This window comes from Globicephala melas, chromosome 3 (assembly GCF_963455315.2).
Source record: "Globicephala melas chromosome 3, mGloMel1.2, whole genome shotgun sequence".
Classification (NCBI taxonomy): Eukaryota; Metazoa; Chordata; class Mammalia; order Artiodactyla; family Delphinidae; genus Globicephala; species Globicephala melas.
In genome coordinates, this window is record NC_083316.1 from 144,827,486 (window position 1) to 144,841,779 (window position 14,294).

The following is a 14,294-nucleotide window of genomic DNA, read 5'->3' on the forward strand; positions in this document are numbered from 1 at the left end:
GTATCTTGCCAGGGCAACAGGATGGTGAATTCTCTCTGCTCGGACTGAAACTTTTGCTAGAGGACAAGATTTTCCCCTAATGTCTTCATTTCTTAATTGCTTTCTAGGAGATAAACATGCATAAAATTCTCCGTGCAGAGTGAACCTTGTAATAATAACAGTTACCATTTATTGAACACTTATCTTTACCGTGCTGTGGGCTTTACTTTCATTAATCATAACAACTCTCATTTACCAAGTAGTCACCAATGCACCAGGTGCTGTTCTAAGCACTTTCCAAGCCATAACTCATTCATTCCCTGCCCTATAGAGGTGGATACTCTTATTATCCCCATATTACAATTGAATATGCTGAGGCCCAGGGACACACAGTTAGTGACAGAGCCAGCGTCTGAACTTAAACAGTCTGGCATCAGAGCCTGTGCTCTTAGCCTCAATGCTCCACTGCTTTCCCAGTATTACATTATCTCATTAATCCTTGGAACAAAACTATGAGGTATTATGATGCCCATTGGACTGATGAGGAAACTGAGGCTCAGAGAGGATAAATACGCAGTGGAGAAGCTGAGACATGAACCCAGGAGTCTTTGACTCCAAAGTCCATGTTCTTGCACATGAGGTTATGACTTTGTCCCCTTGGCATCTTCCTGGTATTCGGGGCAGATGGTATTAGTGATTTGAGTACAGAGTTTGAGGACATGTGCAGGTCTGGAGAGATGCAGGGGATTGTGCCCTGGCCTTGCCATGGCAAAGTGAACCTGTTTGCTGCTAGTCTGAGGGAGCCCACAGAAGTGGAATGAGGCAAGTTTGAAGCCTGCTTGAGTTGACCAAAGGATATTACAAGAAAATGAAAGTGGTAAAACAGTCCGCAAGTATTTGGATGTCTCTGAGGGAGTATTCTGTCTCTATGGTACTTGGCCTTATCATTAAGGTCAAAACCTCTGGCTTCTCTAAGCACCGGGGCTTTGCTCCCAAGATGATCTTCATCCTGCTGCTTGGGGTGCTGTTTTGTGGGTGCAGCTTAAGCCTTGTTTCTCAGTGTTCTGCTCTCCCCAGGAATTACTAGATAATGCCAATGGCAATTTCAGCTTTCCCAGCTCCCAGCTACCTTGAGAAGGGTCACCTGACCCAGTGGGGCTGGCACAGGTAGTGGCAGGTCCTGAAAGAGGAAAGGATTCATCTAATGCTAATGAGTTGTCAACTTATCATGAGGTCCTGCAACTACTTCTCACATTCTGGGTTCAAACCCCTGTCCCTTACTGGCTGAAGGGTTTTTGACAATACTTATTCCCTCCAAGCCTCATTGCTTTCATCTGTCAAATGGGGATGACACATATAGCATAGGCACTACATATGCATGGGTCTGTTGGGGGAAGTAATAAGACAATGCATGCAAAGCCCTCAGCGCAGAGCTCAGGACACAGTAAGTGATCAGCGTGGGCTTGCTGTTGCTGTTAATACTGTTGTCACCACGCAGTTAGCTTTCCTTTTTGTGAATGCGGGAGAGCATGTAGAGCTGCTATCTGCAGCTTTTCCAGAGCAGGTAGAGCCACTCTTGGTACAGAGAATGGGCAGTCTGGGGGAACACTTGCCTCACCTGTCTGAAAAGCAGGGCTGGCCTATGAGAGCTGCATCGCCCTGTAACTCTGGGGAGATGGCCCTGTTGGTGAAGGGCTCCCCAGTCACTCTGCACAACAATCCCAAACAACTCCATTTTAAAAATCAGTTTTGTGTTTCAACAACAGCAGAATCTTTAGATCTGGAAGAATCCAGTAGCTCATCCCCTCCTTCCAAGGCTAAGTCTTCTCTCCATCGTCGTCTTCCTGTAATAAGTAAGCCTGCCTGGATACCTGTAGTGACAGGGAGCCACTACCTAATCTCACAGTCAACAATAATTATTTTTATTAATATTAGCAAATATGTGTTAAAAACTTGTTATTACCAAGCACTGTGTTAGCACTTGGCATTTAATCCTTAAAATGGCCTTTTGTATATGACCCCCCTTTTGCAGAATGAGCAATTAAAACTTACTAGGTTAAGTCTAAAACCACACAGCCCATATCTTTAACCCTTGTGCTGCAGAGCCTAGATATTTATATGTCTACTTGTGTGGATTTCTTTGCTTAATTGTCCTCTACCTTCTCCCTCTCCTTAACTGTTCATTAGTGCTTCATTCTGGGAAAGTTAACTCACTTAGACTACAATTGCCTGAAGCTGGTTTTCATAAGAGCTAATATCTAGTGAACATTGATTATGTGCCAGGCATTGTCATAGGTGTTCATTTACTCTTGTCCTTAATCTTCATGACAGCCTTAGAGGCAGGTGCTGTCAGTCACACATTTTGTAAATGAGGAAACTGAGGCACAGAAGCTTAAGTAATTTGTCCCAAGTCACTTACCCGCTGAACCCAAGGACTGACCCTGGAGCATAAGCTCCTAACCACTGGGATTTCCTGCCTTCTCCAGAACTGCGAAAGGACTGATCTTGTCAGGCTGTTAGGCAGGTTTCAAAGTCACTCCACATTTTCCTTCTGAAAGTCAGCCATTATTCTGCTTTTCACCCTGCTTTTTCTCCAGAAAATGTGTATATCCTTGACATGTTTTACTTTCATCTTTGAAAACAGTTTTCTATATTTAAATTATTACATGTTCATTGTAAAAATTCCAATAGTATAGATAAACAAAGAAAGGAAGGAAAATCACTTGATTTCTAAGATAGATAAACAAAGGAAGGAAGGAAAATCACTTGATTTCTCACCACCCAGAAAGAGCCACTATGTACCAATAATTTGGTGAAGTTCACTCTCGGCACCCTGCTGTGCAACATTTGCACATTCATAGTAGGCACATTGCATATGCGTGCACGTTTACAGGAAGACGTTTTTTTACTGAACAACATGGAGAAAGTTCCACATTATGGCACATAGATTCACACCATCCTTTTAAGTAGGCTAATCGCACTTCGTTGTCTAGTTATACCGTGATCTATTCAAATGATATCCTTTTCTGGATATTTAGGTTGTTGCTAAATACTTGGTGTTATTAAGAGTTCCGTAAATAACATGTTTTGCTCTGTGAACCTTGGAGCACTTGTCTAATTATTTTCTTGGAATAAATTTGTGGAAGAAAAATTAGTGGATTAAGGTGCCTAGGCATTTTACATTTTGTTGATATTACCTCTTTGCGTATGTGTTCATCAGTGATATTGGCCTGCAGTTTTCTTTCTTTGTGACATGTTTGTCTGGTTTTCGTGTCAGGGTGATGGTGGCCTCGTAGAATGAGTTTGGGAGTGTTCCTCCCTCTGCTATATTTTGGAAGAGTTTGAGAAGGATAGGTGTTAGCTCTTCTCTGAATGTTTGATAGAATTCTCCTGTGAAGCCATCTGGTCCTGGGCTTTTGTTTGTTGGAAGATTTTTAATGACAGTTTCAATTTCAGTGCTTGTGTTTGGTCTGTTTATATTTTCTATTTCTTCCTGGTTCCGTTTGAGAAGGTTGTGCATTTCTAAGAATTTGTCCACTTCTTCCAGCTTGTCCATTTTATTGGCGTATAGTTGCTTGTAGTAATCTATCCTGATCCTTTGTATTTCTGCAGTGTCAGTTGTTACTTCTCCTTTTTCCTTTCTAATTCTGTTGATCTGAGTCTTCTCCCTTTTTTTCTTGATGACTCTGGCTAATGGTTTATCAATTTTGTTTATCTTCTCAAAGAACCAGCTTTTAGTTTTATTGATCTTTGCTAGTGTACTTCATTTCTTTTTCTGTTCTTATTTTTAATTAATTAATTAATTTAATTTAATTTTTGGCTGCGTTGGGTCTTTGTTGCTGCACACAGGCTTTCTCTAGTTGCGGTGAGCAGGGGCTACTCTTCGTTGCAGTGCATGGACTTCTTATGGCAGTGGCTTCTCTTGTTGTGGAGCATGGGCTCTAGGTGCACAGGCATCAGTAGTTGTGGCACGCAGGATCAGTAGTTGTGGCACGTGGGCTTAGTTGCTCTGCAGCATTTGGGATCTTCCCGGACCAGGGCTCGAACCCGTGTTCCCTTCATTGGCAGGCAGATTCTTAACCACTACGGCACCAGGGAAGTCCTCCTGATCTGATGTTTTTGATTTCTTTCCTTCTGCTGACTTTGGGGGTTTTTTTGGTTCTTCTTTCTCTAATTGGTTTAGGTGTAAGGTTAGATTTTTTATTTGAGATATTTCTTGTTTCTTGAGGTAGGATTGTATTGCTATAAACTTCCCTCTTTGAACTGCTTTTGCTGCATCCCATAGGTTTTAGATCATCATGTTTTCATTGTCGTTTGTTTCTAGGTATATTTTGATTTCCTCTTTGATTTCTTCAGTGATCTCTTGGTTATTTAGTAGTGTATTGTTTAGCCTCCATGAGACAGAGATCTCTGGGAAAGCTCTTGCAGATTGATATTACGTGGGACCGGGAGGTCTCTGGTGGACCAATGTCCTGAACTTGGCTCTCCCACCTCAGAGTCTCAGGCCTGACACTGGCTGGAGCCCCAAGACCCTGTCAGCCACACAGCTCGCTCTGGGCTTCTGTTTTGATGATGTGGCTCTGGAGAGCATGGGCCACTCTTCTGGGAATTGGCTGAGGAGAACCATGAGGGCGCCGAGCATCCTGAAAATGCAGACCCAGTGTGGCTGCCGCCCTCTCTTCCAGGACGAGCAGAAGCCTCCCCAAGATGAGTGGGGCAAAACCCAAAATGCTATGGGAGTCGCCGTGCTCGTGGAGAAGAACCTGAACCAGGCCCCTGTGGACCTGCATGCCCTGGGTTCTCGCCTCTTTATTCTTATTCTTTCTTCTCCCTTCTCTTCCTTTTTTAAATTATGAAATGTTCCAGGCATGCAAAACAGCACAGAGGAGAGTACAGCGAACATGGCAATCACTGCGAACCTACAGCCTAGCTTCAGAAAGAAAAGGTTACAAATCCAGCGAAGCCTTCCTCCTCTGTTCCCTCTCCTCTCTCCTTTTATTCCCCTCTTCTGTCTTCTCTTGCCCTTCTCCTCCTCCTGATTTCCCTCTCCATCTCCCCCCGCTCTCTTTGCCCTGACACCTCTCTTGCATTGTCTTTATCACACCCTCCTTCCTCATCCTTGTCCCCTTCTCCTTTTCTTTTCTTCTTCTCCATACCCTTCGCTTGCCTTCTCATTCTCATTCTCCCTTGCATCTTTAAGAAGAGTCTGTGGGTCAGCAATGCATTCCTTTGGCTGTTCAGTGTCAAGGGTGGGAACTCAGTATCCCTTGGAATTGCTTCTCCTACAAACCTTAGCGTACCTGCCCTGCAGGGACAGTTCTCTGGTCCACACATCCCCTAGCTAGAGGCACTAGCTGTTCCTGCTGGTGCATCAGAAGGGTCACCTCCAGCTTGCTCTCTCCAGGGTAGAAGTGTTACTACCTTCAGATGCAATTGCTGGTCACTTCTTCCAGCTTCTTCTCACAAAGGAAAGAGCAATAGTCTGATGAGATATCTCGGTATTTTACTCGGCCTTTTGAATTTTTTCCAGAAAGATTTTCTGATCTCTCTCACTGCATGTTATTTCACTACATCACTCGGGACGTTTTCTTACCATTTTTAAGGTTATACTCTTTGAACTTTAAAGAATTTGATTTACTCTTCCCGAGGCCTGACACTGGGGGAGCTGCCTGCTCAGACATGCAGAAGAATCTGGACCATTTTGTATTTGTCATCAGAGGAGTAACTCTGTGTCAGATGAAAGTGGGGCACAGGGTTGAGTGGTTACATCTCAGTCCTCTCCTCCATCAGCTCAAGTCCAGGAGAGCCAGCAAGAAGCTGGGCAACAATGATTTGCGTTGTTTAAATGGATTCATTCATTGGGTGTGGAGTTGGATTAGGCCACGTCTAGGTTCCTTTTCAAGGTGGAGGTGTCCATACTTCCTGTTTCAGTTTGCGGGGAGGGATCAGTTTGCGGGGAGGGATCATTTACAGCAAAAGAAGGCAGGAAACTCCTTCCCCATGTCAGTACGACCTCCTTTGGTTTTGTGGCACCTGTTCCCTTCTTAATCAGTCTGATTTACACTTGGTAATCTCATTCAGTAATTGTCTGAAGCTGTTATGAATAAAACAGGAAAAGTCTCCCCATTCCAAAGGGACCTATACTCCGGTGTAAACCAGCCAAATGCATTTGGTTGATTAAAATTCTAGTAGTTATACTAGAAATAAGAATGACTCCAGTGACCCTTTGGTCTTTAATAGAAATGCTAAGGTTTTTTCAGAGTGTTTTCAGATTTATTGGCCCATTTGGGCCTCACACCAATTTCTGCCAAGACCAGACATTATCACTCCCATTCTGCAGATGAGGAAATTGTGGAAGGGAGGGGAGAGATTTACCCAAGTTGAGTGTGGTCTGCTATGGCCAAAGGGACCTCAAAACTTTTTAGATCAGGGAGTGTCCATTGGGGCTGGAGGAAGGCCAGCGCCCACCAGAGGGGCCTTGGGTGAGGGCCAACAGAACTGGCCCACAGCACGGCCTTGTCGGGGACCCGCACCGCAGACCCAGCAGGGACAATTGTCATTGTCAGGTCCTGGACTCTGCAGCACTCCACCCACCCCAGTACTGCAAAGCATTGGCAGGCAGCTGCAGTGAAGGCTTTCCCGCTGCTGGATCCCTGCCTGCACTGCAGAATTTTCACAAGGAGAAGGGAAGGGTGGGAAGTTTATGGTCTGATCTAATCACAGATGAACCGAGAACTCTGCGGCAGGCAGAAGTTTGCAGACTGCGCAGGACTCCGGTGCTGTTAAAGAGCCCATCCCTCGATTCTGAGCCGAGCAAACGGTGTGCCCAGCCTGTAGCATGTGCAGCGTGTAGTAGGTGCTCAAATACAGTGGCTTCCATTGTTCTCATTTTTACCACAATTACCATGATGCCTTGGGCCCCAGCCCACACAGGGGACAGAGGACAAAATCCCAGGGTTTGAAAGTGCCTGCTGGGAGCTGTGGCAAATCTCAAGTAACATTAAGGAGTGAAGTGAAGTAATACAAGTGAGCTTTAAGGAGAAAATGCCGTCCAATGTCTCCTCTGGTTTTCGTGTTCCCCACGAGGCTTGGTGATTCCCAAGGGGCCACGGATGTCTCTGTGGCTTTTGTTGTTCATTTCCTCCTCTCTGACTCTGTCCCGGTCCTCTGGTGCAGACACCTCAGACCATTGCTGGAATCAGTGTCCCCTTCTGGCTTCCCATACGGTCCCCACAAGTGCTAGTTCTGAAACCCCATCTGCCTCCGCTGCAAGTCACAGGTGGGCGAGGACACCTCTCATTGCCTCTCACTTGATGGGCCCACGGTGTTGGCCTAATGACAAGGACGCCCTGTGGCATACTGATACTGGTCAAATCACAAAAGGATGAAAGCTTGAAAAAAAAAAAAAAGATGAAAGCTCGTGTTTAAACATCTTCCCTCCTCCTTATTTCTCCTTTTCTTCTCTGCCTTCCTGTCCCTCCTCATTCCCTCCCTTCCTTCTTGCAAGCGGAAGGACATGTAGGCAGAGAGAGCCAGGCAGCCTCAGCCCCCTTCTTACCCTCCAGGGTAGGAGATGGAGAAAAGCACTGAGCTGGGCAGACTGCTTTCCCAGGGCCCAGGGGTCCTCACTCTTAGCCACCTGCAGCCCCCCGAGTCTCCACCCCTGCCCCTAGCCTGGGGAGAAGCACCTGGCATTCATTATCCTATCTTGCTGAGAGCTCCCCCAGGCAGCAGACCTCTTGGCTTCCTTCCTTCCTTCCTTCCTATTTTCTGGCTTGGCCATTGTCCCCTGATTGCCCCCACCCCCATCCCCTGCCCTTGTCTTGCTTGAACAGAGACCTTTATACAAATGGCATGGTCTCAAGCCAGGCCCTGGCCACCTTCCACAATTCCTGCTGGTCTTGTGTTGGAGGTTGGCTTGCTGAGCAGAGGCACAGGGGCTGGGAGGGGCACCCAGAACACTGGGACAGGAGGAGGGAGCCAGAAACACTGCTGCTGGGGGTGTGTGTGGGGGGAGGGGATGATGGTGAGCAGCTCTCTAAAGCTCACCTCAATATTCCCTAGAATGAGGTCCACAGCCGCACAGGCCAGAGTTGCTATGAATGGCTGTCTTCATCTGAAATACCAGGATCCCTGTGGAGCGGTTTGGAGTGGTCAGATCACTTAGGTAGTATAGCACGGTGGACAAGGGCATACATTTTGAAGATGGGCTGCCCAGCTTTTGATGCTGGCTCTGCCATTTTCTGAATCTATGACTTAGGGTAAACTACCTAACCTCTCTGTGCTTCGGTTTCTCCATCTGTAATATGTGGCTAATAACATTACTTCATAAGTTGACTGTAAGGTTTAAATGAAATTACACTTGTAAAGCATTCAGGGGAGGCCATGAGCACTGAATAAATGTTGGCTTCTGTTATCATTCCTAGTATCATGACTCTTGGCATCATCATCACCATCATTACCATCAAAGTGTGAGAACCAACAAAGGTTCTATCACTCACCAGACATGCTGCTCAAACTCTCATCTATGAAACACATGTATTTATCATTCATCTCCTACCTACTACACTCAGCGTTTGTGAGAACTGACTGATATAGAAGTGAATGAACGTGATAGTTTACCATAAAAAAGCAGATATCATAAAACTAAAAGCAATATTAACTAACAGAAGATAGGAAGCAAAAAACAGAGTTAGGAAAGAGGAGAAAAACTGAGCATAAACTTTGGTGTGAGCTTCCTAGTAAACCATGGCAAAAAGGGAAACCCCGTGGGGCATGTCATTATCATTACTTAGTACATAAAATGTGTCATTTCATCACAAGTAATGACCTTTTTCATAGCTTTGAGCTCTAAGAAAAATTTACCATGAGAATATTCACTATAAAAAGTTTTTTCAAATCTAAAATTTCAGTCCTAAACTCCAATAGAAAAGATAATTCTGATGAGATTTGGGAAGTATCACGATAAAATTGGTTGAAGGAATGTGAGTTCTTTAACCATATGAGAGAAATAGGTTCCAGGTGAAGACTTCACTACCCCGTCAAGTAGGGGGATGGGGGCAGCATTTTTCTGCGATGTGTCTGAAAAAAGGAATCAGAACTCCTTGGTTGAGTGCCTCAAGGATGCAAACTAAGTCTCAGCTAAAGGTAAAAATTCCCCCAAACTCGAGTAATCCAACAGTGGGGTGAACTGGCTGTTAGGTAGTGAGCTCCCTGCCCATGCAAATGTTTGTCTGGACGGCCAAACTTTCAGGGCCAAGTGGGGAGGTTCATGGCACTGCCAGGGAGAGTAGAGATGACTCCTGCACCCTAGGCCACTTTCATATTTTCCAAGTCCATGTAATATAGGAGCAGACTCTCCAAAGATGAGATGAGCTTTTCTCCCTTGAATGTAGATTAACAGCTATAACAAAACCCATTTCCTACAAATCTGCTCCCTTAAAAATCAAGGAGCAGGCTGGCTAGAGCAACCAAATCCCTTTTTAAATTATTACTTAAGATAAAGACTATTAGCAAATCATTTGGCCAAGCAATTGTCAGCAGATTTCAGGAAATGTTCCCCTTGTCAGAAGTGACTGTGTCACTTGTCACCAACCTCCTGTGTGTCCCATCTGCCATCGACATAAGCAAGTGCACATCCCTGGGGCTCCCACAGCCCCAGCCCTGCTCTCCTCCATCCAGGCATTCATCAGCTGGACTGCCATCATCTCCTCCCTCACTGGGGCTCTTTTGGGACAAGGCCATATCCTGCTCAGCATGTATGGCCAGTGCCTCCACAGTGCCAGGCTCATAGCAGACAGCTGTAGCATATGGCTAGGAGCATGGGCTCTAGAGCCTGACAGCCTGCGTTTGAATTCTGGCTCTATCATTTATTAGCTGTGAGCTCTTTGAGCCTCAGTTTCTCTGTCTGTAAAATGGGATTGATAAGAGTACCCTGTGCGTGTGCATCACGCGCACACACACATGCAATTGTAGTATGTGTTAAATGAGATAATAAAAGGTAAGCTTTTGGCAAGTGTTTGCCTTATCTATTGTATCAGAGGTTGGCAGACTATTTCTGTCAAGGGTCAGATAGTAAATATTTGCAGCTCTGGAGGTCTCTGTTACAACTATTCAGCTCTGCCATTGTAGCATGAAAGCACCCATAGGTAATACATAAATGAATGAGCCTGGTGGTATTCCAGTAAAACCTTATTTACACAAACAGGGAGTGGATGAGATGTAGGCCATAGTCTGCCAATCCCTGTGATTATAGGAAGCAATAAGTGAGATGATCAGATGGAAAACTTAAGCAACCACAGAGGCTACAGGGAAGAAATGAAAGGTGGTAGAATGGTGATTTCAACAGTAGTGCCCAGTGGGTAAGGACTCAGGCTGTAGAGTCAGATAGATCTGGGTTTAAATCTCGTTTGGGTGAATGGTGTATGCTCTCTGTGTCTTGGTTTCCAAGTATATAAAATGCTAAATGGTGAGTAAAAGGGACCTGTCTCAAATGGCTGATGTGTGGATGAAAAGAGATGATGAGACAGAGTGCTAGGCATCTAATAAGATGTTAGTAAGTGTTAGCAACAAGGATTGTGATGACAAAGTGACTGTTGAACTGAACTAAGGGAAATTGAACCACACCTACTCTTGCATTGAGGATGCCCACACAGAATGGCTCATTAGGTAGAAAAAGGACTTCCGATCCTGAGAGTGGCTGGCACCCTGCAATGAGCCTTCTATTCCACTGTCCATGAATGGGGCCAGTATTCCTGGCTTTCTCCCTGCAGAGGCAGATATAATAAGACCTTGGTGGGAGAGCCTGCCTACCTCCTAGAAACATGATGCTAAGTCAGCACCAGAATCAATGGCTACGATCGTGTGTGTCAGAAACGAGCCAGTCTTGCCCTCCTCAAGTGGATCTGCAGATAGCTAGAGGGGCCAAAAAGATCAGTAATGGAGAATATGAATTTTTGTCCTGGGCTGTGCAGAGCCACTTGGAGACTTGAGTTTGGAGCAGGTCTGGGAAGGCCTTTGACTTTGAATTGCTTTTGTTGGAGATTAGTGTCCTGGGAAAGGATCTCTGCATATCACATTTTGTTCAGGGAAGATATTGCTGTCAAAGGTGAGGCTCACGGTGTTCCTCTCCACTCCTTGTCGATGCATGAAGACTGCCTAACCAGTGGGTCTCCGCTACGTTCATACTGTGCTTTTTTTAACTCCAGAAGTTTTTATGTCTTATTTTCTTTGCCTCAGGTTTCACAGAAAAAAAATATTCTGGAGTCCTATAGCCCTAATTAATGATATCAGGCCTCTATACCCTAACAATATACTAATTGGTATTGATTTTCAATTATGTCATTTCTCTCTACTAAGATGATGGGATTTTCCCAAAATGTCCTATCTTTTTTCCCCATGACTAGAAACCACAAACTCTCTTTTCCTTTCCTCCCTTCCTCCCTTCCTCCCTTCCTTCCTTCCTCCCTTCTCTCCTTTCTCCTTCCCAATATATTTTTATCAAACACCTGATATGTGCCAAAGATTGTGTTGGGCATCAGGAATACCTTGACGTTCTCGAGTCTAAAGGATGAGATGGGCAAGCTACAGACAGTGTGGTAAGAGGCAAGCTCTAAGCAACTTTGGGGTACTGTGGAAATCTACCTACCAGGACCCTGACCCATTACTGTAGTGGGGAAATGCTTCCTGTTGGAGGTGACCCTTGAGCTACACTTTTTAGGATGAGTAGGAGTTCAAGTACGTGAAGATGAAGGGAGAGGCAAAGTCAAAGGTGTGCCTAGTCTAGGCAGGGAAATGAATGTTGCTCCCTCTACCTGAACTTGGTTATTTGGTGGGGCAAGGGCATGTGGGAAATGTCAGGAGAAGACTGGCTGGCAGGAGGCAGGGCATATCAGGACTTTTAGGCCAAAGAGATCTTCTGGAGCTACTGTTTCTCTGATTTGGCTGTAATTATGTCAAGAATGTCATCTCCTTTGTCCACTGCTACTAATTCGTTATACATGCCTTTGATGAATAAGGTGATAAAGTAAGTTAATTATGACTTAATATGTAGAGTTTGCTACCTGCTGTCTTTCAATACATGAAGTCTGTTGGGAGAGGGGGAGCAAGAAAAGAGCTCTTGATGGTGAAAAAAACTGAAAAATATTTCCTCCTATTACCAAGACGCATGTAAAACCTGTTCTGGAATTTAATTTAAGTAAATTGATAAAGACAAGCAAAGAGTTGATTAGCAGTTCACCATGTGCCTAGCACTGTGGGTCACCCGGGATAAAACTGGAATAGCAAACAGTCATGGTCCTGCCCATTTTGGAACTTAGCCGTGGGTAGGAAACAATGGTAAGCAAATAAACACACAAATAACTATGCAATTATAAGATGTGCTAAGTGTTGTGAGAAAAGATGGGGTCCTCTGAGGGAGTAACAGGGAGACCAAATTCACATCGAGGATAAGGGAAGTACTTTCTGAGAAAGTGACATTTGAGCTCAGGAGAGATGGGGCGAGTGATCTAGGTGAGCGGCTGGGCATGGAAGGAGGGTGTTTCAGGCAGAAGAACGCTGTGCATCTTGGTCCTGAGGCAAGGAGGTGCTTGGCCTGTGTAATAGCTAAAGAAAGGCCGCTGTGGCTGGAGCCCAGGGAGCAGGCCAGGGTGGGCCCTGAGAGGATGGGCAGGGGCGGTTATGCTGGTCCTAAAGGTCATGTTAAGTCTTTCAGGTGATTCTGAAAACAGCGGGATGACTTTAAGAGTTCCAAGCAGGGTGTGTGGGTGTGTGTGTAGGTGTGTGTGTGTATGAGAGAGAGACATGAGCACGTTTGTGTTTTAAAATGAATCTTCTTGTTGTCCTGAGAAAAATAGTTATACAGGGACAAAATAATGGGTTCAAACCAGGATTTTCCAGGGGCACTTGTAGGATTTTCTGGATCCTCTCAGCCATGGGCTATGATGTGACCACCATGTTTGCTTACGTCTTTTGGTAAGGAAGGCACCCCCTTCTTCGGTGGTGGCCAATTTGTAAGAGTGCCTGGTCCTGGGGTCAGTGACGCCCTCTCCTACCTCGCGTTCAGAACCCGGGTGCTGTGCACCGTACCATCCATCTAAGGCGTCACCCTGCAGAAGAGAAAGATCACCCAGATGTGCAGTCAGTCAAACTGTTTGGTTCTCCAGCTCTCTATGCAGGGTCACTACAGGCCCCACAGTACAAGTGAGAGGGCATCTTGACCTTCAGGGATTACTCCATCCATCAGGGCAGACAGCACAAAAACATTAACAAGACCAAGGGAAGTGCAGGAGAGTAATGACAGGTTAGTCCAAGCATGTGTTAGCTCCCCCAGTAAGGAGGTGATGAACTGCCAAGACAACCTCTCCCGGGAGTGAAGAGGTGTGATAATAAGTAACATCACTGTGCAGTTACTATGGACCAGGTGCTCTTTTAAAGGCTGTGAATTCTATTTCATTTAATCCTCACAGCTACACAGTGAGCTCCGGTTTAGGAAGCTGAAACACAGAGAAGTTGAGTAACTTTGCTAAGCTCCCACAGCAGTAAGTAGCACAAAGGGTTTGGAACCCAGGGACTTACATACTCGAGAGCTCATGCTCTTGGCTTCGATGTGATTGAGTCAGGTGGAGTGGCTCCCTAGAGGGAAAGGCCATGGCCGGGGTAGAGGAAATTAGGAAACAGTGAGTCTCAGCTGTTTTATAGGTTTCATGCTGCTGAGGTTCTGTGGGGCCATCTGAGAACTAAGGTTCCCCATGTGGTGCTGAGTGTTTTATAGAGTGGAGAACCCTACTCCTGTTCATGTATTCCTTCCTCAAAACCTTCCCAAGCACCCTTGATCTGCAGGAACTGGGATGGGTACTGGGCTACAGCAGTGAGTTGAGATGTTCCCCCAGAGCTCACTGGGTAGTGAAAGAGTCATAAAGGAAAAGCGTTCATTTCAATGCAGTGTGATGAGCACCCACCATGAGGAAGCCACATGCTGTAGGAGTCCATAGGAGAGGCAGGCATCGATGATACGTTTTTGTGGCTTGAGCGTGAGGCGCCATGGGTAGGGGAGTCTCTTCAAAGAAAGGGACATCGGGTGTGAGCATGGAAGATGAGCAGGACTTAGCCAGGTGAAGGGTTTGGGGGTGGCAGCAAATGGGGCAACGGAGGAAGTAAATCACTTCAGGAAACACTATGCGGGAAGCCCTCCAAGCATGGATATAAGAGAGAGCAGGTTCTCTGGAGGAACAGGAGGGTAGAACGCATTCGGGGAAGACGTGAGAACAGAGTTAAGTCTGGAGAAAGGTTGTCGGGGGCTGGGTCATCTTTCAGGG

At 45.6% G+C, this 14,294-nt stretch overlaps 2 protein-coding genes across 4 annotated transcripts in view; one reads left to right on the forward strand and one right to left on the reverse strand.

The window, feature by feature from the left end:
• The window catches only part of DOCK2 (dedicator of cytokinesis 2), a 407,888-nt gene that overhangs the window by 217,927 nt on the left and 175,667 nt on the right, over positions 1-14,294 (forward strand). The window lies entirely within an intron of this gene.
• Positions 1-14,294, reverse strand: part of INSYN2B (inhibitory synaptic factor family member 2B) — a 113,397-nt gene that overhangs the window by 22,200 nt on the left and 76,903 nt on the right. The window lies entirely within an intron of this gene.